Raw genomic sequence first — 26,296 nt, 5'->3', positions numbered from 1 at the left:
AGCCAATTTTGAAAGAGATGTACCCTAGCTCAGAAAAATGTTATTGAATAGGTTAATGCTGTTGTAATGAAATGTTTCTTCTAATTAAAAAAATAATAATTATTTCAAAAAAAAGATTTTTGTTAAAAAAAGTTATTTGTTGTATTTTATAGCAAAATATACCAACGATTGTAGTCAATTCATAATAAAACTTGGAAAAAAAAAAGCCAGGCACAGTGGCATGCACTTGTAACTGCCGCACTGAGAGGCAGAGGCAGGCCTATCCCTGGGGCTCACTGGTCAGCCAGCCTAGTCTCATTGGCCAGTCCCAGTCAAATGAGAGACCCTGTGTCAAAAAAGAAACAATCCCCCAAAACTCTAAGATGGACAGCACCTGAAGACCCACAGCTGAGATTGTCCTTTGGCCTCTACCTACATGCACATACATGTACACTAAGCAAACATGAACAAACACACACACATATATACACACAAACCTTTTAGAAGAAGCTAAACATGCCCAGGGACATTCTTCCCCGGGCCCCTTTCTCTTTGCCTTTTGGATTTTTTTTTTTTTGAGACAGGGTCTCCCTATAGCCCCAGCTGGCCTGAAATTTGCTATGTACACCAGACTGGCCTGAATCTCACAGAGATCCGCCAGCCTCTGTAGTGTGGGACGAAAGCAAGTGCCACCACACCTGGCTGTCTCTTATCTTTAGAATGCATGCTGAGCATGCCTAGAAATGTTCTTATTCACAGTTTTAAACTTTCAAATTCATATATCACAAGATTTTAAGCAAAGAATGCCTGCCAGTTGTGCCTTACCATTTTTCCTTCTTAAATTATGCCCTTGAACTGAGAATGTTCGGACTGTGCCTGCCCCTCAGGTGCTTTCCTGTATGAATATGCATAGGATGAGGAAACAAAATCCCAATGATTCCCTTGTTGGAGAAGGGCATTGTCCCATGCCCTCCCTACCTGCTGCATGTAATAAATCTTTCTCTACCCTTTCAAAAAAAAAAGATGAGAAATGGAAGGTATTATTGAAACCTTTTTTTAAAGTCAGTAGATACACAAACAGACATACACACACACACACACACACACACACACACACACATGAAATTTATGGATTGATTTCCCTGATGAATACATATGCAAAAATTCTCGGTAAAATATTTTCTAATCAAATTCTGGATCACATTAAAAAGTTATTCATCATGATCAAGTTGACTTCATTCCAAGGATGTAGGGAAGGGTTAACATACATGAATCCATGAATGTTCTTTACACAAATGGGTAAAAAAAGAATCAGATGATTATCTTAATAGATGCAAAAAGTCTTTTAACAAAATCCAGCATCTCTTCAAGCTAAAAATCACAGAGAAGCTAGAGAGGAAAGGAACATACCTCAACATAAAAAATGCTATGCATAACAAACCTGTAGCCAACAGTACACTAAATGGAGAAATACTCAAAGCAATCTCATTAAGATCAGAAACAAGAAAAAAGTGTCCATTCTTTCTTATACAATATAGTGCTTAAAGTCTTAGAGAACATGACAAAAGAAGGAAATAAAAAGAGTACAAATGGGAAAATAAGAAGTCAAAGCATCTCTCTTTCCAGATGATATTATCCTATATGTAAGAGAATCTAAAGATTCCACACAAAATCTCTTAGAACTGATAAACACCTAAAGCAAAATGACAGAATACAAAACACAAAAATCCATAACCTTATTATATACTAATGACATACATGTTGAAAAAGAAATCAGTGTTACAATCCCATTCACAATAGCAGTCAAACTAATGGAATACCTGGGAATAAACTTAACCAAAGAAAGGAAAGACTTTTACAACAAAAAATTTAAGATACTGAGGAAAGAAAATGAGGAAAATTGTAGAAGATGGAAAGACTTCCCATGAATTGGAAGTGTTAATATTGTGAAAATGCCCATCTTACCAAAGGCAATCTACAGATTCCATGCTGTCTTAGTTTAGTTTCTGTTGCTGTGATAAAACTTTGAGAAAAATAAACTTGGGGGAAATACTTATTTCATCTTATGTTCTGTAGTTCATCACTGAGGGAAGTCAATGGAGGAAAACAAGGTGGGTGCTTGAAGCAGAAGTGATGAAGGAAATTCTGCTTCCTGATTTGCTTTCCCTGAAAGCAAATATTCTGACCTACTTGGCTTCTACAGCTCTAGCCCATGATGGCACCATCAAACATTGGACTGGGCCTTTTTACATCAATCAGTGATTAAGAAAATGCCTCATAGACATGGCCACAGGTCAACCCAATGAGAAAATTCTTCAGTTGAGGTTCTATCTTCCCTGGTGACTCTAGTTTGTGTCAAGTTTTTCTAAAACTCACCAGCACACATGTAATCCCAACAAAATCCTAGAAACATTCTTCACATACATAAAAAAACTTTAAAATTTTATATGGAAGACAAAAAGACCAAGTGTGGTCAAAGCAACGTGGAGCAAACAAAGACCACTATAGGAAGTATCATCATACCTTAGTTCACTTTATACTTTGGAACCATAATAAAACGAGAATGGTACTGACTCAAGGGCAGACACATAGATCAATGGAACAGAATAGAGGACTCACATACAAGTACAGGTAACAACAAGAGCCTGATTTTTGGCAAAGAAGATATATATATATATATATATATATATGTATATATGAATGAGAAAAGACAGTATCTTCAACAAATGGTGCTTGGAAACCTGGATGGATGTCAACACGTAGAAGAATAAGCCTAGATACCTATATTTCACCCTGCACAAAAACTTAACTCCAATGGATCAAATGCCTCAATAAAAATCTGATATCTTGAACCTGCTAGAGAAATAAGTAGGAGGATGCTTTAACATATAGGTATAGGTAAGTATAGGACCAAGGTAGCATAGAAAATAATACCAGCAATCCGTAAATGGGGTGTCATGAAACTTAAAATTTTGTTTACAGCAAATTAAACTATTAATCAAATGAAGAGGCAGCTCATAGAATGGGAGAAAATGTTTGTGAGCTATACATCTGATGGAGATTTAATAACTAGAATATACAAGGAACTAAAAATAACTAAGCTTGAAGAAAATAAAAAAAAACAAATAAAAAAATGGGCTGTGCAATGGTGACAGGATGCACGTTACCATTCTTCCTCAGTAAAAAAAAGGCACAGCATAGACATGAGGAAGTGGGTAAGAAACCCCAGCCCAGCCTAAGAGCTTCTAGCAACTGATGGCTGTTGGGAAGGTCAGAGGCATTCTCTTTCAAGGAAAGGGACTCTTGGTAGGTTAGCCAGGCTCCAGTGGATTGACCCACACTAAAGGACATTTGGGAACACAAATTAGACTCTACAAGCCTTCAATTGTGCAGGGTGGGCAAAAAGGGGAGGTTCAGATAGGGGAGGATATTAAAGATACCATCAAATTATGCTGCATGAAAAGCACAAAAATTCGATTAAAATCTTAATAATAATTTAAAAATAAGTTGTTGAGATAAACAAAATATTCTCAAAAGAAGAAATATAAATTATTAGGAAACACATAAAAGTATTTAACATCAAAGAAGTGCATATTAAAACTACTTCTAATATTTGATCTCATCCCACTCAGAACAGTCATCATCAGAAATACAAATGACAAGAAATGCTAGTGTTGTTGTGGGAAAAAGGTAATCCTTAGGTAACATTGCCAGAAGGAGTGTAAACTAGTCCAGTTATTTTGGAAATCAGTCCAGAGGTTCCTCCCCAAAACTAGAAATAGCGCCTGGAAAGGTGTCTCAGCAGGTCAGAGCAATTGTTTCTCTTCTAGAGGACTGCAGTTTAGTTCACAGCACCTACTACAAGCAGCTCACAACTGCCTGTAACTCCAGCTTCAGGGAATCTGATGTTCTCTTTTGGCCTCTGTTGGCAGCAGCACAGACATGGCACACACACACACACGCATGCACACACGCATGCACACACGCACACACACACTGTGGGGGAGAGAGACTGAGAGAAAGAGACAGAGAGACAAGAAAGAGACAGAGACAGAGAGGAAGAGGTGGAGGGAGGGGTCCTACATGCACATAAATAAAAATACTAAATCCTTAAAAAATTTTTTAAGTGGATCTATCATGTGAGTCAGCCATCACTCCTGGATATATATCCTAAAGAATCTAAATCCTACTATACAGACCCTTTCACATCCATGTTCATTGAAGTTCTGTTCACATTAGCTGGGAAATGTAACCAACTCAGATGTTCAACAACTGATGAATGGATAATAAAAACATAGTACATATACACAATGAAATTTTATTCAGCTATAAAGAAAAATAAAACATTTGCCTAAGGTCTCACATTAAGCAAGTGATGAAGTCTAACAAATACAGAATCCTCACACCTTGCATCCTAATATAAAACAAACATGCTTGTGAAAATGCTCTGGAAAGTAAAAATCAAGGAAATGATATTTTTTGTTAAATCAGTTGCCTGCTTTTCACTTGTTCTACTCCCGAGTATCATTTCTATGCTTGGTAGTTAGCAGAATATTGCCTGCATTTAATGGTCACATGTGTTAACTGAGATGATATTTCAAATTGGAGGCACTGTGGTGTGTTGGCCTGCTCCTCATTGCTAATTAATAATTTTCTTTGTATTTGCTGGCTTTCTTATCTCTAAATGAATTATAATCAAGGACCCAACACTCAAAATCCTCTTGGAAAAATACCAATGCCTGCCCATCTCACAAAGTATCACAGTAGAGCTAGAACAAATGAGTTAGAAGGTCCCCATGATGCTTCATAATGGTAGCTCCCTTACTTCCTTGTTTTTGTGGCATGGCATGCCAGAAAGGCATCATGTATAGACAATTTACATGTATTCTCCTCACAGCCTCCAGTCCCCACTATTACTCATTATTGACACTGAAAATTTGTCATTTAATAATGCCTTGGTATGTTATTTTCCCATGTTCATCTTTTAAAATATAAACTTCCACCTTTTGTGGAGGGGATTTTTCACTCAAAGCACTCACATTTCCCATTTTCCCCAAAATCCCTCCTATACCTGGCTCTCTGTACTTCGTACTTTCTAGCCCTCACATGCTCCACTTCTTACTCTCTATCTTCTTCCAGGTGCTCTTGTGTGCTTTAAAACAATCTATCTCATAGTTTCAAACTTTCATGGAGTCATCGTAGTTCTGCCTCTCTTGCATTTTAAGCAGACCTATGTGTTGTAGGTCTTCATTTAGTGACCACTGATCATGGAAAGCCCTTCAGGGCACAAGCAAGCTTCATTTATCCCAGGAAAAACCCAGAAATTGTCCACTAAACTCCTTAGTTACCTCACAGAGCTTCAGAATAAATTCTTTCAGACTCAGCCCATTTGGCAGGCATTTTCATTCACAAATAAAGCCTTGTCTGACACAATTGGAAGGAATCCCATATGCCCAGACTTTATTCCATACCATGTCATCTCCTAGTCCATCTCTAATCCTTTCTACAACATAATTTATATGAATGTTGACAATACTTAGAATTTTGATATTTTAGAATGTGGCACTCTTTTCCAAATTCTCTAAAAGTTTGAGGAGTCCTGGTGTCTACTTTCCCATACCTAAAAGTATTCTCGATTCCAAAAGCTTTGTATTTAGCTGTACAGGACGTACTCCTTCTCCTACTTCCTTCTTTATTCTGATTTGTGGGGAACAATATGTGATACCTTGACTCAGTTTATCTTTTTAAAAATTATTTTATTTTTAATATTTTTATTTTATGTGTATAAGTGTATTACTGCATGCATGTAAGTACACCTGTGTTTCACAATGCTCACAGAGGTCAGAGGGGGCGTCAGATACCCTGGAACTGGAGTTACAGATAATTGTTGACTGCCATGTGGGTGCTGGGAGCTGAACCCAGGTCCTTTTCAAGAGCAGCCAGTGCTCTTAACCATTGAACCATCTCTCCAGCCCCCTCAGTTTATTTCCTTCTCAGCATTCTAGGAAGGTAGGAGCCAAAATAATCACTGATTTGGATCTTCTATGACATAATTTTCCTTAGAAATCCAGAGAAGCTAGGGAGATACTAAAAAGAAATAGTAAAGAATTATGAAGACCAAGGTGGTACTCCCTGCCTGTCAGAACTAGGAAGGTTTTAAAACCTTGAGTGGTCCTCTTGTTTTATGTGAGAGTAGGCTCAGGAAAAGAAAGAGACCTTCCCAAGGTCACACATGTGTTCACAGCATAGTTGTGACTGAAAAGCTTCAATCTCCTGACTTTCTACCATGCCTAAATATTATTTTACTGTATTGCAAAGCAGAGGCTTAAATATTCATATACCAAGTCATTAGTTCTACCCAAATTTATCTTCAGAGGGACTACTTTAGATGGTGACTATGAAATAAACCCTCTTGCCCGAGTCACCCGCTCAAGGATAAGGTGCTCAACTATAGTGTCCTACGAGGTCAAACCAGAGGGATCAAATGTAAGGAAATTGGTCATAGCTATTACAGACTCAACCACTGAAAATCCTTGGGCTTTTGAACAACTGCTACCACATATCTGCTAGGTTTGTCAGATAGCCCCCCCTCAGCCTTTTCCTGATTATTAGAAGTAGATGAAAGTCCCTTAGGGTAAGGGCTCAGCTGAGATGGTGTTAATATTCCTTATCCTGGGGACTGCTATGTTTTTATTTATAGGCCAAGTGTGGTAAAATATACTACTGAGATTGGTTCAGATCTTTCCACATCTGTGCAGCCACTCTCACCTCTGGGATATAAGTGGCTCCCACATTGTGACTCTGTTTTTCAAGGTCCCAACTAGACACTTAAGGCTAAATATATTTCTGGAAAGGATGATGACATCAGGACCCCAATTGGGAAGTCAGTTTTCACCCAGTTCCTTTTGTATCTCTGACCCAGCTGATGATAGGATCTAAGGACCATATTCAGTCATGATTAATATCTGGTTTACCTCCATATTGCTCAGGTCCTGAGGACCTCAGTTCATTTTATACTACCCAGTTTATACCCTTACCCCTTCTTCCATAAGCACTCCTTACAGCCCCTTCTTCTCAACTCTTATTCCAGAAATTTCTAGGACAAAAACAGAATAATAGAAAGAAGATCAACATTACAGTTGGACTACACCTAGTTTCAATGTTTTCCTCTGCCACTTTGAAAAACTTGTAAAATATATCTGGTCCTCAGTTCCCATTCTAAGAAGTGTGGTGCTAGATAACGTCTGTCTCTCGGGAGTGATAAAATTTGAATAAAATCAAATTTGTGAATGTCCTCAGCCAAATTCCTAGCACACTTGAATGCTCACAGATAACAAGTTCCTTCTCTCTACTTCCCTCTAACAATTGCACATGCTTCTCATTCTTTCAGTCACCAAATGTTTATTGAGAAAAATTGGCAATTCAATGTAGTTTCATTTCTGATAACTTCATGTGCTGAAAATGGCAACTCTTGAAGTCAGACACACTTGGATTAGAATGCTGCCTCTGCCCCTTACTATCTGTTAGACCTAGAATGTCATTTTACCTATTTTGAGCATTAGTTTTGATATATGAAAAACTTTGAGAAAAATAACTAATCCCACAGGTAAAATTGCAAGACTCAAAATATCTAATAAGCATGAAGGTGCTCACACCTAAGTGAAAATGATGGTAATAGCAACAACAATAAATTAATTGAATGGGAATATGTCTTTTATCTATCTAAGACCTTGCTGTAAATATCTATTAATGCCAATATGAGAATTCAAGATTTGTTTTCCAAATGTAGTACAGGGATTCTTTTGCTTAAGTGAGCTAGTATCCCAGAAACAGCTCCATTGCAAGTGTACCCTCATACAAGTCACCCACCCGACATCTTGCCTGAGTTATTCTCAAACCACCTGAGTTTGGGCTGACTGAGAGAAATGTTTTGGCAGTAGTATTCAGATCATTTCTCACAGACACCCTGTCCCTACCACAATAGGGTTTCCTCTGCATTCATATTGATCTACATGTCTATAGGATACAATTAGAAGAACATAATAATACTTGAACTATCAGCCTTGAAAGCAATTGGTATCCTAAGCAAGTCCTGGTTTCTGAGTAAGAAGAAACTGATGTATGTTTACTCATCATTTGAATATTTCTCTGGTGGTGTATCATTTAACCATGTCTGATAACTGAGCCATGAGTCAGGCAACTTGAGTTCTGTTGTTTGGTTTCTGAGTGTACTTGTATGTACTCACTTCTAATTATTCTCCCCAGAGAGCCTTATCTACTTGTTACCTAAGACTTCAAGTACTAAGGAATTGTTCATGCCTAGAAATTCTTTTTAATTCTAGACAAAAGCCTGAGCTTCTTCTTCCCATAACAGGAAGTTCTAGTGTACATCATATCCTGGGTTTGGATTTCTTGACCAATTTTAACTCTTTTTCTTAACCACTGGCCAAGATTTATCAAGGAAAGTTTATATATCTCATGAACCTTGCTGCTATAGCTGCATTCCACTACTTTGCTATGGCAGGTAGAAGCTGTGGGATTTGAAACCCTGTCCACTTGGGTTTGATTTTATTACATTCATTGAGTTCATGACCCTTCTCAGTGCTCACTGGTAATACACACATATGCAAGCATGTATATTTACATATATGTGAGTGTACGTGCATTCTTCTAACTAAAGAAGTTGCTTCATAAATGCAGATATAAAAGCTGGAGTTTAGTGTTGGCGGGGTTCTTTTTATAAATATTTTTATTAATTCTTTGATAATTTCATACTATATAGTTTTATAGTGAAAAAAATATATATTTAGAATTAGCCAGCTGGACTCAGTTTAGATGATCCCAGTTTTACTGTATTTATTTATTTTAATTTTTATGTGCTTGAGTGTTTTGTGTGCACGTATGCAAGTGCACCCATGTCGTGCCATGCCCGCAGAGGCCAGAAGTGGTTAGATCCCCTGGAATTGGAGTTGTTAGCCTCCATGTGGGTGCTGGAAAACATTCCTGGGTCTTTGGCAAGAGCAGCCAGTGCTTTTAATCTCTGAGTCATCTCTCCAGCCCAGATGATCCCAGTTTTGTTGCCAACATTCAAGGTATTATAATCAAAAGTCAGTCAAACATAAGCCTTCTCTCCATCAGGCCTGAGTAGGGCATTGAACTTGTTCACATCAGTGTCATAGAATTTATTGACAGCCTGTTTTATCTAGTGCTTGTTGGCCTTGACATCCACAATGAACACAAGTGTGTTGTCTTCTATCTTTTTCATGGCTGAGTCTTGGACTACCTCTGAAACTACAGAATTTTGGGCCACTGGAAGTTGGATGATGTGTGGCGCTTCTTTTGTGACTATAGGCAACTTTCAATACTGCTAAGGTGTGTTTTAATGCCTTCTCTTTGGCTTAACTGTAGGAGACAAAGATGGCTGGACTCAGGACAAGGTGGGCCTGAACTTTTAAGCAGGCTACAGCCTCTGCTAAAAGGGACAAAGCACTGAAAACAGTGTCTCACAGCCCTGTCATACAGAACACTGCAATGATTAGCAGAAGTGAGCTGGCCAGGTTAAAAATTTAGTCTTTTGTTCTAAGAAAAATATCTTGATTTCCTTGATCTAGAGGTGAAAAACAACCTAATCAATAACACCAAGTAGGTGTGTAATTAAAATTAAGACATCTTAGTTAATAAGCTCTCACACATCCCCTGGTCTTTAAAAAACGACCCTCTGCCCATGCTAAGGATTGATCAACCTATGTGACACGTAATGTGAGAACCCTTGGTCTTTCTGTAAATTGAACTTTACATGCACCCTGGACCCCCCATGTACCCACTAACCCCTCTTTGGTATATAAGCTAGCTGTTAGAGAATAAAGTTGACTTGTGAAGTCAACTTGAAACACAAGTCCCAGAGTCGTAACTCTGTTGTGATCCAGTATTACCATCACAGAAGAAAGGTTCTCCGGTGAGAAAGGCAGACTTGGGTCTCTGCACTTAACCTGTACGAAGAGCAGGAACTTCCTTCTTTCCTTTTGGTGCCAACTTGGTGAAAAAGCCATGTAGTATATTATGATCACATTTACTCCCCACTGCTTCCCCCTAACTCCTCCTAGATCCACTCCCACCAGTTATCCCCCTGACTACATATCCTCTTTTATTTATTTTTCATAATGAGCACATTAAGTCTAACAGATGCTGCACATATACTCTTTTGTGGCCACTCAGTGGAGCGTGGTCAACCGACCAAGGGCCACACCTTTAAAGAAAACTGACAATTCCCTGGAGAAGCCATCAACTTTCCATAGCTCCTCAGTTAGGTTTGGGAAGCTTATGAATCCCTTCTCACGTCATGTTAGAATGTTGACAAGCTTGATCTTGTGCAGGTCTTCTGCAGGCAATCATAGGTTCTGTGAGGTCATAAATACCATAGTCCTTTCTTGTCCAGAAGATAACTGGGTTTTTTTGGTCCTTTTGGACCTCTGGTTCTTATAGCCTTTCCAGTCCTCTTTCCAAGATTGGGGCCTGGGATTTGAGAAGGGGTGATAAAGAAGTCACATTTGTGCCTGAGTACTCCACCAACACTTATTCTAAGCACTTTGATCAGTTGTCAGTTTCTGCATTGAGCACCATCTACTTCACAAAGAAATTTCTCTAATGAGGTCTGAGAGCTACACTAGTTTATTAGAAGAGGGATAGGGATATAGAGGGAAGTTTGGTATTACATCCATTTAACAAAATAACAGTAATATGCTTACCCCTAGGTCCTGTGAGCTCCACAACCAAGGGTTCTTGAGATTTGCAGTATGAGGCTAATGTTTCTCTTGTGCTCCTTAAATACAGAGAGTGGTTGGTTACTCCCATAACATTTTTGTCAAAATTACACCCATGGGCATATCTTGCCACCCTGGTCATTATTGCAGCTTGCAGAGTCTACAGTTGGGTAAGACTACTGATGACATTTTCCCCCAGCAGCTTCTATAGCAACTTCCAGTACTATGAAAGCTATCTAGCAAGGAAGAATCTTCATGATCAGTACCAACTTGATTTCTTCATGTCCTGTGATTAGTGTGTGTAGTGTTTTCATCAACATGGTCATATCAACAAGTTCTAGGTATCCAAGAACAATGGTAATAGCCTATGTTCTTTTTTAAAATTACATTTATGCTTGTGTATGTGAGCGTGTGTGTGTGTGTGTGTGTGTGAGAGTGTGTGTGTGTGTGTGTGTGTGTGTGTGTGCACGTGCCATGGGCTGTGGAGAACAGAGGACGACCTTCAGAAATCAGTTCTCTCCTTCCCCCATATGGGTCCAAGGGATCATCAAACTCATGGGGTCAGAATTGGCAGACCTTTACCATCTCAGTTCCTCAACTGCCCCACCCTGTAGTTTTAAAATATAAAAATTAGTATTCAAGACTGTTAACCACTACATTGCAAATACCTCTTCTGGGCAGTTTTTGCACTTTACTTTTAACATTTGTCCTCATGATTTAATCATTCTCAAATTGAATGGTTTCTAATTTTAATATTTAACCTGTACTATTTTGAGCATCTCCAGGACACATATGATCAACAACTTGAAGGGAGATATCCCATACATGGCACTGGGATTTTATTCGACAGGCTATGGTTTCTGGAATAAGAATAAGTCCCTGTGTAGTGTACCTCCAATTAAGCTTTTTTATATGAATATATATATATGTATGTATGTATGTATGTAACTGTGTATATGAAGTTTACAAAATAGTAGGCTTCCTTATGGCTTTTTCAAACATACTTACTATTAATTATTCTTCTCCCTAACCCCCTCCTCTGCCTTACCTTCCTCTCTTCACTTAAACCTCCCTCCCCATTATTCTCCCTTTCCCCCTTCATACCACCTTTGTTCTACTATCCTCCCTCCCTTAAGATCTTCCAACCAATCTCGACAAATTCCCACCCAACCAACGGGAAACTAATATAGTTTCTTGAATTCTGTAAGTACTCCAAATTAAAAATCAAACTCTAAAGATTTGATGCTGAGATCAATATATGAATGAGAACGTAAAACATTTGTATTTCTGGTTCTGGGTTTCCTCACTTAGTATGTTTTCCAGCTTCATCCATTTCTCTTGCCTGGATTCTTTATCTCCATGTCTTGGCATACAACTTTGTGGGGCTCTTGAATGGATTTTTTACACAGATTTCTTGCTGTAACTCTGTACACACATGTCTGTCCATATACATTTTATGCATCTTTGTCCATTATGTGCCTATTTAAAATACATATTTGGTGGAGAAAACAAATTTAGCCATCATTTTAGAAGAATAGTGGGTTGTCTCCCTTAGCTACAGGTGGGCACTACAGTATTGCAGACCAAGATTTGAAGTCTTACATCTGAGCAGCACTTTCTGATTAGAAACAAAATCATCAATGAGAAATAATTGTCTAAATAACATTTTATATGGACTTAAGCCTAATGCCTGGGTAGTCTTGAGGTCTCAAAGAAATATACTGATCACTTTAATCTTTAGAAGCCTTTGTGAGGGAACTGGCACTGATTGTAGTCACTCCAATAGCCATCAAAGTACCTGAAAACAAATCCTGAGTCCATCACTATCGAGTCCAGCCTTGGCAGGCAAAAGAAAAATGAGGAGGAACCCAATAGAGGGATGCTTTTGGAAGCTCTAGTCAAGAAATCCCAATGGACTCTGATATGAACATTTGAATTTGCCCTGTTCTGACCTTTTTCTGGTTCTCTGTCTAGAACTTGTAATGCTAACTACTCTTGCCTTTACTTTTCCTTCACATATCCTAGGCACCAGTCAGTGAGTTTCTTTCCTCCCTACAGTTAAGAGTTCTGCAATTTGAGAGTCTTTTAGATAGATCCACTGAAGGGATACCCCCAATTGCTTCACGCTTAGTCCCTGTTCAGCATGGAAGAAGTCAGAGCAGTCTGTGTCCCAGTTCCCCATTGGCAATATTGGCAATTTTGGTAACCTCTTCCGAGGATGGTGTGATAAGAATAGGAGGTAGGAATTGGCTAGGAAGTTAGGGTAAAAAGAGCCAAAGAAAAGTAGCCAGTTTCTTGGCTAAAAGTCAAAATGTCCTTGGGCCTCTTAGCAACACACTCTGTTCCAAAGGCCAAAAATGTTAAAAGTATTTGGGAGCTCTTATCTAATCCCTAAAAGATTTTAGGGTTACCTCTTCAGAGGGGACACTGTTAGAGTATCAAAAAGCCCCATTTAAAAATAAAAGTACATGAAGTTGTCAGGAAAAAGTGATGGGGAGATATGGGAGGAGTTGCAGGGGAGGGAGTGGGCATGGATTTGATCAAAACACCTTGAGCAGATGTATGAAATTCTCAGTAATTTTTTTAAAGTTAAAAAAATACATATTTGGAACATATACAGATATCAAACATGACTATAACATATTTGTTAGCTTAATTCTGCTTGTATGCATTCTGTGTACATATGTGTGTGTGTATACATACATGTACCCTTCCATCTTTTTTGATTTTTTAAATGTTTTGATGTGTGGCAATTTTTGTATATGTTTATGTTATGAGCCTTTCTATTTTCATCTTTTTGTATGGGTGATGTTCATGAATGACAATCTTCCAATATTTTTGTGTTTCTGCATAGTCAGTTTATTTAGAAGCAAGTATGCTTGGACGTATACATCTCTATGTAGGCTTCAAGTGCAATTTATACACTGTAGCTCCGTAGAGTGAGATAACAGAAAGGAATATAACCTGTAGAGAGAACTGATCTAGTGTTTTAGCTTCCACCCCCACTACTCAACAGCTTTAATATTCACATTCAGAAATAGGCTCTTGGTCTTAGCAATTTAGTGCTGTTTCACCTTTTAGAGATTCTCAGCTAGGGAAATATGTCATAAAATTGAGGGCTATTTTTTCCCTTTTTCAGCTTGAGAGTTGAAAAGTGAGGCCAACAGGAAAAGTCTGATGATATTTGGCTTTCTTTCTCTCATTATCTGCCCTCTGCTCTGTCTACCATTTGCTTTCCTTGGTCTAGATTCAGTTCAATCTATTTCTCTTGAGACAATGGGCACCAAAAGTCAGGTCTATATACCACCTATTTTCATTTCAGCCCATTCTTCATGCTGAGCCCCCTTTTACTTAGAAAACAAATTACCAGCTTCCTCCTAATCATAAATTAGTGTAGGTTCAAACATAGCTGTTAATCATTTGTAATAAGATCTATTCACATGGGAAGCCAGCCTTTACAAGGTTCCAAGAGGTAAAATAGAGGGAGACATTTCTAATAAAAGCATTCAGTCTTAATTAATTGTGATAGTGATTTGAGTCACCAGAAAAGACATATGGTCTCTGATGGGGACATTCTGGAGGCAAGATCAATATTCAGACTACCAAACATCTGAGATATGAATGTTGCTGTTAGAATGTAGATACTCTAGCAAAATTTCAAGACCCCAAAGAAATGTAGCCAGTTTCATGGCTAAAAGTCAAAATGTCCTTGGGCCTGTTAGCAACATACTCTGTTCCAAAGGCCAAAATTTTCAAAAGTATTTGGGAGCTTGTATCTAATCCTTAAAAGATTTTAGGGTTACCTCTTCGGGGGGGGGATGTTGGAGGGGAGGGAGTGGGCATAGATTAGATCAAAACACCTTATATACATGTATGGAATTCCCAGTAAAGTTTTTGTAAAAATTAAAAAAAATATCTGAAAATCTGCAAGGACGGGTGTTCTCATGGACTTGAAACAACCCTGATTTCAAGTTGGAGAGTTTCAATATGTGTCAGTGTGATAATCATTTTGTCAAATCTTGAGATCTTGGAGATATTTATGGCATGAAAGTGGAAAGGCAAATAGAAAACGGTTTCTCAAGAGGAAGGAGGTTAGAGAAAGGAAGAATAGGAGAGGCTGATGATTGGTGAATATGGTAATTAGAAATGACATAATGAAGCTCATAACTTTGTACAATGAAAATATTCTAAGAACTATTTTTGAGACAAGGGAACCCTGACTGACCTGGAACTCACTATGTAGACCAGGCTGGCCTCAAACTCATAGAAACCTGCCTGCCTCTGCCGTCCTAGTGCTGGGATTAAAGGTATACACCACCATGCTTGGCTACTAATATAAAATCCTAGCACTAATAAAATATAAAAATTTTAAATAAAAACGATTTCAATATAACTCAATGTTCCCTTTGCTTTGAGTGACAGTATGGATTGTTACAACACTGCTCAGTCTATAGGAATGTCTTCCTAATAGGAAAATATTTCTTACTTCTGGATCCAAGGAGACAGCTGAGTTTCTGCTTGTGTTTATGCCTTTTGTTTTTCTAAGAAGTGTGGCAGATCTATATAAGTAGTGTGAAATAGCATGGCGGTTAAGATCAGAGTTTCTGGAATAGGGATATAGTTCTGGTCATAGAGTGTTTGCCTAGTGTACATGATTTCCCGGGTTCATTCCTCAATACTTCATAAAACTGAATATTTTGGCACATACCTGAAATCTAAGCGTTGAGTGACAAGACATTAGAAGTTCAAAGCCATATTCAGATACAAAGAAAACTGGAGACCAGCTTGATCTACTTGAGATCTTGTGTGGAAAAAGGCAAATGAAAAAGATGAGGGGGGCAAATTGAACATGGCAATAGTGAAGTGATGATTCGATGCAGGGAACATAGAACCTCTCCCTATGGTTCTCCTAAGTCGTTAACCTGGGTTCCAATATCAGAGTCAGGTGTGTCCTATGACTCTAGAGATGGGAGGAACTTCTGTTGTCTGACATCTCATTGTACAACACCACTGGGCATCAAAGAAAAATGAAGACATTTGACACTGTCTTCCCTTTTTTACTCAAGCTAGAAACAAAAACATCCTAAAATTCATTTGGAATCACACACACACACAAAGAACATGGCTAGTCAAAGCAATCTTGGGGAAAAACAGCAATGCTGGGGGGCGGGATTGACCATACCAGATCTCAGATTATATTGTCACAAAAACAGCATTGTACTGGCACAAAAACAGACACATAGTTCAATTGAACATAACAGAAGGCCCAAACGTGAGTGAATGCAATTTCAGCCACCTGATATTTGGCAAAGGTGTCAAGAACACATAATGGAGCAAAGACAGCATCTTTAACAAATGGTTCTGGCAAAGTGGATCTCTACCTGTAGAATAGTCAAATTGGACTCTTATCTTTCAGCCTTCACAAAAGTCAATTCCAGCTGGATCAAAGATCTCCATATGTAACCGGAAACCCTGAAATTTCTAGAAAAAAAATCATAGCATGGCAATACTGTACAGAAAACACAGATCCAGACAGGAGAAACCTCCCTTCAAGTTGTTGGTCAGGGTAGTCCAAGAGACCCCCAAAATAACACAGCCCTTGATTACCTCCCAGAACTTGAAGGTAAGAGACCCTGTTGCTGAAGACAGGACATATTTCAGACACAGGATTTAGAGTAAAGGAACTGTAACTGACCTGGACGCTTTCTCCCTGAAGACTAACTCCCATAGTTCTAGAGGATTCTATGCAAGCTGCTAAGGGAGAAAAATCATTCAGTGGGCCAACCCAGTGCTAAAGTCTAAAAACCACAACTGGCACAGAAATCTCTATTAGTGCAGTGGTGGCACTTTTATCTTGCAGGTAATCAACAGCTATCAAATTGAAGTTAAACCATTTCAATGGAAGTTAACTTGTGGGTGGCACTGTAATTATAACCAAATACATATGGCTAGAGAGGTCACACATCCTAGAGAAAACCCTATCTCAGGCATATCTCTAGAGAAATGAAATTTCTTATTGTATGCTAAATATGGATTTTTATATTTACAGACAAGTATACCATACTCCACTCATCAAAGAAGCTTCTTTTTGCAGCAGATGGAGGTTATTAAAGATTTCCACAACTGGACACATCCAGAGAATATATCTGAGAGATGCCCAGCCCTAAGAGACACATCTACAGTAGAATCTCTACACCTAAGCTTTCTCATGGAGTGTGATGCACACAGAAGGCCACTACTGGCTAAATTTTAGAGAATAAGAGACTGCAGATCCTAGCAGAAGAACTTTTAGCAACTGATTACTCCAGTGGATGAACTTGCACAGAGATACATCTGGTACAAATTCTTGACTACATATGACTTAACATGTATTACGGAAAGCATGAAATCCAGTGGGGGGGTATGGAGGTTATGGATGGGGGAGGGTGTCTAAATTTGATTTAGATCTTTTATATGAAATGAACTAAAACTTAATAAAATATTTTAAAAATAAGTATCATATAAGACAGCATAAATGTATGTGTTTAATAGATATTTCTAAACTTATTTCCACTTATTACAGTTCCTCTGATGAGTAATTTTAAAATCTACGTTGAGAGCAGCTAGTTTGCATTGATCTCTATAAAGTATTCAGAAAGTGTTAGACTGTTCTTAATTAGTTGTTTCTTACACCAAGGCCATCAGTGACACTCCAGGCAACACAACCAGTAGCACTTCTGAAGGCACTCTCGAGGGATGGTGTAAGGTCACTGAACACATGCTATACACTCTGCTCTTGCCTAAGTATACCTTTTAGCAGTTAAACTGGGAACTCTGACAAGGTGAAACTATCTTCTTATTTTGGCATCTGCTCTCTTTTATTCTTGACAAAACCTGTTGCCCAGTATTTAATTCTCTCTCTATCACACTGCTTTGAGTAAAGTCTCGGCGTCATCCTCCTTCCCCCACTATGGAAGGCAGAATAATGGTTAGCTAAAGAAATTTCCATCCCAATCTTGGAAATAAAGGAATAGTTGGTTTATATGGTAAAGGGACATAGTGTGTGAAATAAATTTAAAGGTTTTGAGATTGGAGGTTTATCTTGGATTATCTAAGTGGTTCCAACCTAGTTGCAAAGGTTCTCATAAGGAAAACAAGAAATAGAAAAACCAGGGAAAGAGAAATACAATAGATGGAGGCAGAGATACAGTATGTGCTGACTTTGAAGATAGAGGAAGGGGCTTTGAAGACAAAGGTAACAGATTCTCGCCTAGAGTAACCATGAGAAGCTCACATTGATTTTAGCCTAGTATGACTTACGTTAGATATTTGTCCTCAAGAACTGTAGCATATACATATGCTATTCAAAGCAACTAATTTTGTGACACTTCATTACAGAAGTAAGAGGAAATTAATATACCAGCCCCAATATTTCTTTTTGAGCTGAAACTTTGAGATCACAGCAGCAGTATAAGGACCTCAGATTTGCCTTTCAGGTTCAAGCTGGAAGTCAGGAAGGAATAATGCTTTAGAGTCCTATGATAGGCAAAATTTACAACATCTCAGTTATCATATGTGATTTTTGATAACTGATATTCATTGTCATTGTTCCAGATATTGTTTTAATTGAAGTAAATCCTATAATGCACTGGCTCACGTGCCAGCCTGAGAGTTGGGAACATCATACTATCCAAATTCCTTACTTGTCTTCTGGTCTGAAATGACTCGTTTCTGGTTAGGTTAGTGCTTTCCATGCCATCAACTGCTAGTAGTTCCTATTTAGAGTCATTCCTGGTTGCTCACACTCACCTTCATGTACTGGCAGCACATCCACTTAGACTATGACAAAATGTTTTCTTTTTATTCCTTTTTTTGTATTTAAGTTTTTGGTTTAGATAATTTTAGGTTCACATATAGTTGTAAGAAATAATACAGAGAAATATCATGCACATATTTTCCAGTTTTTGAATGGCAACATTTTTATAAAATTAACAAAACAATATCACAACCAGGATATTGACAATGACAAAAATCCACCAGTACCATTAAATTTCTCCATTAGTATTGATACTTAGATATGTGCATGCATTTAGTTTTCTTAAATTTTATAATACACCATAGTTCATGCATCCTCCTCCTCCTCAGTCAAGGAAATGAGCAGTTTCATCACCAGAATAATCCTTCCTCTTAGTCTTTCATAACCATAGTCACCTCTCTTTTCTTTCATTTCGCCCTATCATTGTCAACCACTAATTTATTATGTATTTATGAAATTTTGTAATTTCAAGAAAGTCACATGAATTAAATCATGTATCATATGCTATTTTGAAATGTGTTCTGATCATCATAATTCCCTTTATGTTTTTTTAAGTTGTGTCTATCATTGGCCCATTCAGTTTTATTGCAGAGTAATACATTAGGCAATGCTATTAATGTAAACCAACCATTTATTGAAAGGCATCAAGGATACTATGCTCAGAGTTGTACTGTTTTGAATAAAACATATAAATGTGTGTGTGTTGTAGTTTGTTGTATGAACATAAATTTTTCTTTTTTGATTCTTCAGGAGCAAATGTCCAAGAATATACTTACTAAATAACATGTTAATTGTATGATGGCTTTCTTAAGAAACTGCCACATTCTTTTCATAATGGTGTACTATTTATTTTCCCATAAGCAAATTATGGGTAGTATTTCATTGTATGAGTGACATACTTTCTATCCATCTTTATCAGCATTTTATACTTTTATGTGTTTTACTTTAGCCCTTTTGATGGGTGTATAGTAACATCTCATCATGGTATTCATTTAGATTTCTGAAATGCCTGATAGTGTTGAGCATTTTCACCTGTTTATTAACTATCTGAATATTCACTTTGGTAACATGTCTGATCATGCCTTTTGCTAATTTTCTTATTGGAGTCTATAGATTTTATGGTAGAATGTTGAATGTTCTTTACAATTCTTAAATACTAGTCCTTGTAAGATGTGAGGTTTGAAAGTACTTTATCCCAATATTTCTTTTGTCTTTTTGGTACCTTCACATGGGCTTTAGACAGTGAAAGATCACATTTCAGTAAGACGTTTTTTAAAAATAAGTTTTTAGGTTCCATACAAAATGAGATTCATTATGGCATTTCGTGTGTGTGTGTGTGTGTGTGTGTGTGTGTGTGTATGTGTGATAGTTTACTCTCAGTTAGCTCTGGCCTACTTCTCTCCAATCCCCTGTGACATCCTCTGGCTGGTTCACTTCTTTTCTCAAGACAATACACTTTCTACTCTCTCATTACATTTATTCCATTATGCTCTTGCCCTCTCCATTAACATCTCTTTCTCCCCATTCATGATTCTTTTTCTGCTTCCGTGGTCTCAACATATATTCACAAAGTCACACAGGGATAGATATATATGTAACTTTAAATCTAGATCCCTCATATGAGACAAAACATGCAAGCTTTGTCTGAGTATGGCTTATTTTTCTTAACATAATGATTTCCAGTTGTATCTATTTTCCTGAAAATGCTATGATTTCATTTATGTTTAGAGATGCATAAGGGCTCATTCTGTATGTGTACTACAACTATTTCATCCATTTATCTGTTTCAAGTCATTTAGGCTGGATGTCCAAGTGTCTTTGTGGTATACTAACATAGATTCAACACTAGTATATGTGGGTCATACGATAGTACTAATTTATTTTTAGTTTTACAAAATACCTCTATACTGATTTCCATATTGGTTACACAATTTTAAATTTTCACCAGCAGTGAATAAGGGCTCCACTTTCCTCACATCTTTGCTAGCATCCATTATAACTTTTCATGCATGTGTGTTTATGTGTGTACATGTTCATATGTATGTGCAGGTGTGTGTGTGAGGGCATATGTGCATGTGAAGGTTGTGGGTGTAGCCAAGAGATCAATGTTGCATGTGATCTATTACTCTCTGCCTTACTTTTTGAGACAAGGACTCATATTGCACCTGGAGTTTACACATTTAACAAGACTAGTGGCCAGCAAGCCCCAGGGACTCACCTCTCTGCCTCCCTAGCACTGAGGTTACAGGTGAATGCCATTGTGCCTAGTTTTTTTATGTGCGTGCGCTTTACCAACTGGGCCATTTCCTCAGCCCCATAATTTGTTTTCTTAGTGATAGCCATTATGCCTGGAGTGCATAGACTTTAAAGGAGTTTTAATTTGCATTTCCCTAATAGCTAATGATGTGGTACACACTTTTAAAAATGTTTATTAGTCATTTGTATTTCTGCATTTAAAATAGTTTTTATTTTGTTATTTTTGAAATTTTTATACATGAGTAGTTTCCTTGCTTAGGGCTGCTCATTTGGGATTAGATAACCGCACAGGGAACTAGTCCCCAGAGAAAACTGATTTTATGTCCCTCTGCATCCATTGATCTCTTCATCTTGAGGTGGGACCACATGAACTTTCCCCATCCACCTTGGCATGCAACTGGTTTTGTCATTATGCAGATCTTGTAATACTGCCGTACTGTGAAGTTTTCACTGGTGTGGCTTCCCTATCATGTCTAGAATTCATTAGCTAGCAGCAGGTGTCTTGTCCCTCTGGCTCTCACATTCTTCCCTCTCATCTGAGATGTTCTGCAATCCTTAGGTATAGAGGTTGCATTATAGATGTTTCACTTAGGGATGGGACCTCAAAGTCACTTATTCTCTGCATTTGAAGAGTTGTGGAACTTTGTAATACTTTCCATCTATTGCAGAAAGAAGCTTCTCTGATGAGTGGTGAAAGGGTCACTTGTCTGTAAATATAAGATTATATATTTAGAATATACTAAGAAATTATGTTGGGTTTAGGGAAGTGTCAGAGGTAGGTTTTTCTCTAGAGCATATGACCTCTTCAGAAATGTGTACTTGACTGTATTTACAGTACTATGCATGATTTACCACCTATTAAGTGGGCCTTAAGTCCAATTAGACAGCTATTGATCACCCCCAAGGTTTATAGCATATGTGTATTTTTCAGTAGGCTTATTAAATAATATGTTTTTCTTTGATGATTCATGCCATTTAAGCAATGTTTATCTCTCTTCGCTCTCTCTGTTCCTATATAGCCTTCCCTTCTCTCTCTCCAGTTAAAATTCTCACCATTTTTCCCACTTCCCCTTTGATAATGCCTGTTCTCCTATGTTCCCACCCCCAGCTTCTTCTTCTCTCTTCTCCCCAAGATTATTTTCCATTTTCCTGGCTCCTAAGGTTACATATTGTGCAATAGCTTTAGTTGTTAACGTGACACACCTGGGTAGAAGGAGTCTCAATTGGGCAATTGCCTTCATTGGACTTGCCTGTGGCCATATCTGTGGGGGGCATTTTCTTGATTGTTGAGTGATGTGGGAGGGCCCAGCCCATTGTGGCAGTACCATTCCAGGGCAGGCTGTTATGTATCGTGTAAGAAAGCAGGCTGAGCACTGGCCAGGGGACCAAGCCAGTAGGAAGTACTTTTCTATGGGCTGTGCTTTCAATTCCTTTCTCCAGATTCCTGCTCTGAGTTCCTACCTTGTGCTACCTCAGTAATGAACAGTGACCCAGGAGATGTAAGCCAAATAAAGCCTTTCCTCCCCAAGTTGTTATTGGTCAGAGAGAGTGTTTTGTCACAGTACTTGAAGACAAACTAGCTATAGTTATGGAGCTAGGATCCACAAATGAGAGAGAACCATGGGTCTTCTTGTTTTTCTGAGTCCGGATTATCTTACTTAGCATAACAGTCTAGTTCCATCCATTGACTTGAAAAATTTATGATTTTATTTCTCTTTTTCTTTAATAGAAATCTATTGTATGGGTATACAATATTTTCATTATCCATTCTTTGGCTGAGGGGCCTTTAGACTATTTCCATTTCCTAGATATTGTGAAAAGAACAGCAACAAACATGGCTAAGCAAGTATCTCTGTAGTAGAATACTGAGTCCTAGGGTATATGCCAAGGAGTGATATAGCTGCATCATATGATAGATGTATTTTTACTTTTTAAAGAGTTCTCCACACTGATTTCCATAGTGGTTGTACCAGTTTACAATTCCACCAGCAGTCAATGAGGGTTCCTTTCTCTCTGTATCCTTGTCTACATTTGTTGTCATTCGTGTTCTTGATATTAGCCATTCTGAGTAAGGTAAAATGAAATCTTAAAGCAGTTTTAGTTTACATTTACGTAATTACTAAGTATGTTGAACATTTTAAAGGTATTGCTTAGTCATTGTTATTTCTTCTTTTGAGAGCTCTCTGTTCATATCTAGAGCCCATTTTTTAATTGGATCATATGTTTTCTTGTTTCTTTGAGTTTTTTCATAGTTTGGAAATTAATCCTCCATCAAATAGATAGCTGGCACAGGTTCTCTCCCACGTTTTGGGCTTCCTCTTCCCTTGATTGGTTGTTTCCTTTGTTGTATAGAAGGTTTTGAGTTTAATGAGGTCCCATTTTTCAATTGTTGACCTTAATTCCTGAGCAAATGTAGTCTTATTTAGAAAGTCCTTTCCTGCACCTGTGTCTTGTAGGGTATTGCCTAGATTTTCTTCAAATGGTTTAAGCACTTCAGGTATCACATTGAGGTCTTTGATTCATTTGGAGTTGATTTTTGTGTTGGTTGATAGATATGGGTATAATTTTACTCTTCTACATGTAGAGATCCAGTTTTGTCAGCACCATTTGTTAAAGATACTGTCTGTTCTTCAGTGTGTGTTCTTGGCATCTTTGTCAAATATCAGGTGACTGCAACCTCATGCCACAATGCTTCAAACATTGATGCTGAGTAGATGAGAATTCTTTGTGCTTTTTCATAGTCCCCTGCAAAACAATAGAATCAGTTTACCTTGTGATTGTAACCACAGGATTTAACTAGGCAAGAAAGTGTTTTAAATCAAGAATAGACTTTTGTAAAGCCAATTGTTATTAATCTCTTAGGCTACAAAGACACAAAGGAGACATAGTTATCTTTTAGAAACTTAGATTCTATTTGTGGAAACAAGATGAAGCAGTCAATTCTAATACTGTGGAAGAGAGTGTTCAGAATAACAGGACAGGAAAGATTGATGGTGGTGTGCCTACACTAACCCTAAATTTCATGTGCTTTCAATTAGGTCATAACTATACTTCCGTAAACATTTGAAATAGTCATCTGAATTTAACAGTTAATTATAATTTGAGACCATTCAGGTTAAACTAGCTTTTAAAAAATGTTTATTGTTCTTATTTTTTATGTGTATGTGTGTATTTCCTGCATGTATGTACATGCACCTATGTTGTTCAGTGCCTGTGGATGTCAGAAGATGACATCAGATCCCCTGGAACTGGAGTAAGAGATGTATGTCAGCAACCATATCGGTGCTGGAAATCAAACCCACGTTCTCTGTAAGAGCAGCCAGTGCTCTTGGATAAGCTAATTTAAACAATTATATTTTGCTAGAACAATGATGATAAATTAATGTGATAGAAAAACAATTTAATGAGAAACATACACAAAACACCCTTTCTTTTATAGGAATATTTACCTAAAAAATTAGCCTCTTCAGACACTATTGCTCAAATTGGAGCAGAATTCCACACTGTTGACCTAGCATTAGACAGACATTAGGCAGTCTCCAGTCCCTAGCCTGGCAATCCCATTAGGAAAAATATTTCCATTTAGAGATGAGTCAAAAGAGACTTGAAGTAAGAGATTAAATGTGATGATGGCTCTGGAACCACAGAGCCTCAGAAAATCAGGTTCCAATTTCCTTAGTGGTAATTCAAGATAGCTTCAATGAAGGCTGAATGTTTAGGAGTAGAGAGAAAAATGCAGGGGTACAGAATAAGTAACTATCTCCATTTTCTAGAAGATGATATGGGAAGTATATTAATCCCAAAACAAAAATTAATTAAATTTAATTAATTACAGATTTGCATCTTTCTGTCTCTGCCTTGCTACATGACCAAAAGTTCTATGCTGCCTACGCCTCTTCTTGCCTTCCCTCCTTTGCCTCCCTCTTCAACTTGCCCTAGTTACCTCAGCTTAAGTTGTGCAGTGAATATCACAAGTATTTTTCATACTTGATTGTCAAGGTGATAGCCTTGACAGATGTCAAATGTAATCCTATTATGAAGCAAGAAAAAATTGCTTAATGGCAGGTAAGAAGAGATTAGTTAGGGTTCTGGTAAATTTAACTGCCTTTTGTTCTTCCTTTCTTCTCTGGCTCTCATTCCTACTGTTTGTTTTGTTTAAAACTTTCTTTCACTCTGACTTTTTCTTTCTCTTGTTCTTATATTCTTCTTGCTAGTCTTCCTCTTTTTTCCTCATGTTGACTTGCTGTCTCTTTCTCTCATACTTTACAATCCCTGTTCATTTTTTCTTCCCCTATTTCTCCAATTCATGGCATTCTCTCCTGAATCTTTCTCCGAGTCTCTCATTTCCACAAAATCTGCTGTCCTGGACTCTCTCTGATTTGTCTCCAGTGGCTAGTTGAGGTTATAGAGCAGTGGATTTCAAAGGAGCTTTTGCACAGCTGCTGCTCCTACTGATGCCACACTGTGCTTTGCCAGACTTGCTGAAAGAGCTGCCACTGCTGAAAATTTAGCCCACACATTCTCTGAACAGATGATGGAGTGGAGTTGGGATTTATTAATTTGTCGGTTAAAGAAGAACACATTATATGTCAGAAGACAAATATTGCAGTGGTGAACCACATCAGAAACATTACTCTTTCAGAGCATAACATTTCAATATTAATTAATGCAAATATTCCGAAACTGTATAGAACATCTTTAATCCTCTGGTTTCTTTTGGAACCTTGCCTGGAGAATCCATTGTTATAACAGCCCACACTTGTCATCTGTCAGCAGGAGGAGGGTAATTGAAGCAAATGGATGTTGTTTTAATTTGAGGAGGCAGGATTGAGAGTAACAAAGTGAGTTCAGAATATTATGGTGGCAGTAGGTAGAGTCAGTGAGAGAAAAGCTCTGGAATTGACAGGGGACAGGGGTAGACAGAACTCAAATGAGGAACTGAAATAATGTTTTTTTCAGCATTCTTGATGTCCAAGTAATTTCATGTAGCAGAGGGGATTTGCTTTGTCTTGAGAGTTATGTAATATCCTGCATCAAGATTGCTGCTGCTGTTTGATGCAAGCAAAATGCTTAAAGAATAAATACTTCTCCATCTCTCAAACTCCTAGAATATTAACAATTTCCAACTTGAAATTTCCATGCTGAGAAATAGTTTCCACTACATAGCAGGTCCCACCACCTCTCATTTCGTTTTTAGTTACTGAACACTCCCATGATGGACCACCTATTCTTACTTGTATTTGCATTTCAAGGTGAAAAAGAAAAATTTCAAGTGGTTTAGTAATGTGTTCAATATCACATAGCTAATACATGATTAAACCAGTGGTATTTCTGGAATATAACAACTTAAGCCAATGGAAATGTGTATGAAGAGAAAGAGAAAGAATGAGACTGTTGTATCTGGGGGGTGTCAAACCCACTTTACTTCTCTAGAAGGGACACAGAACATAGTTCCTTCTTGGGTTTTGCTGAGGAGTGATTTCTGTGGCTAACTAAGATACTGCTA

This window comes from Nannospalax galili, unplaced genomic scaffold (assembly GCF_000622305.1).
Source record: "Nannospalax galili isolate Female #2095 unplaced genomic scaffold, S.galili_v1.0 scaffold701, whole genome shotgun sequence".
Classification (NCBI taxonomy): domain Eukaryota; kingdom Metazoa; phylum Chordata; class Mammalia; order Rodentia; family Spalacidae; genus Nannospalax; species Nannospalax galili.
This window is presented reverse-complemented; position numbering follows the sequence as displayed.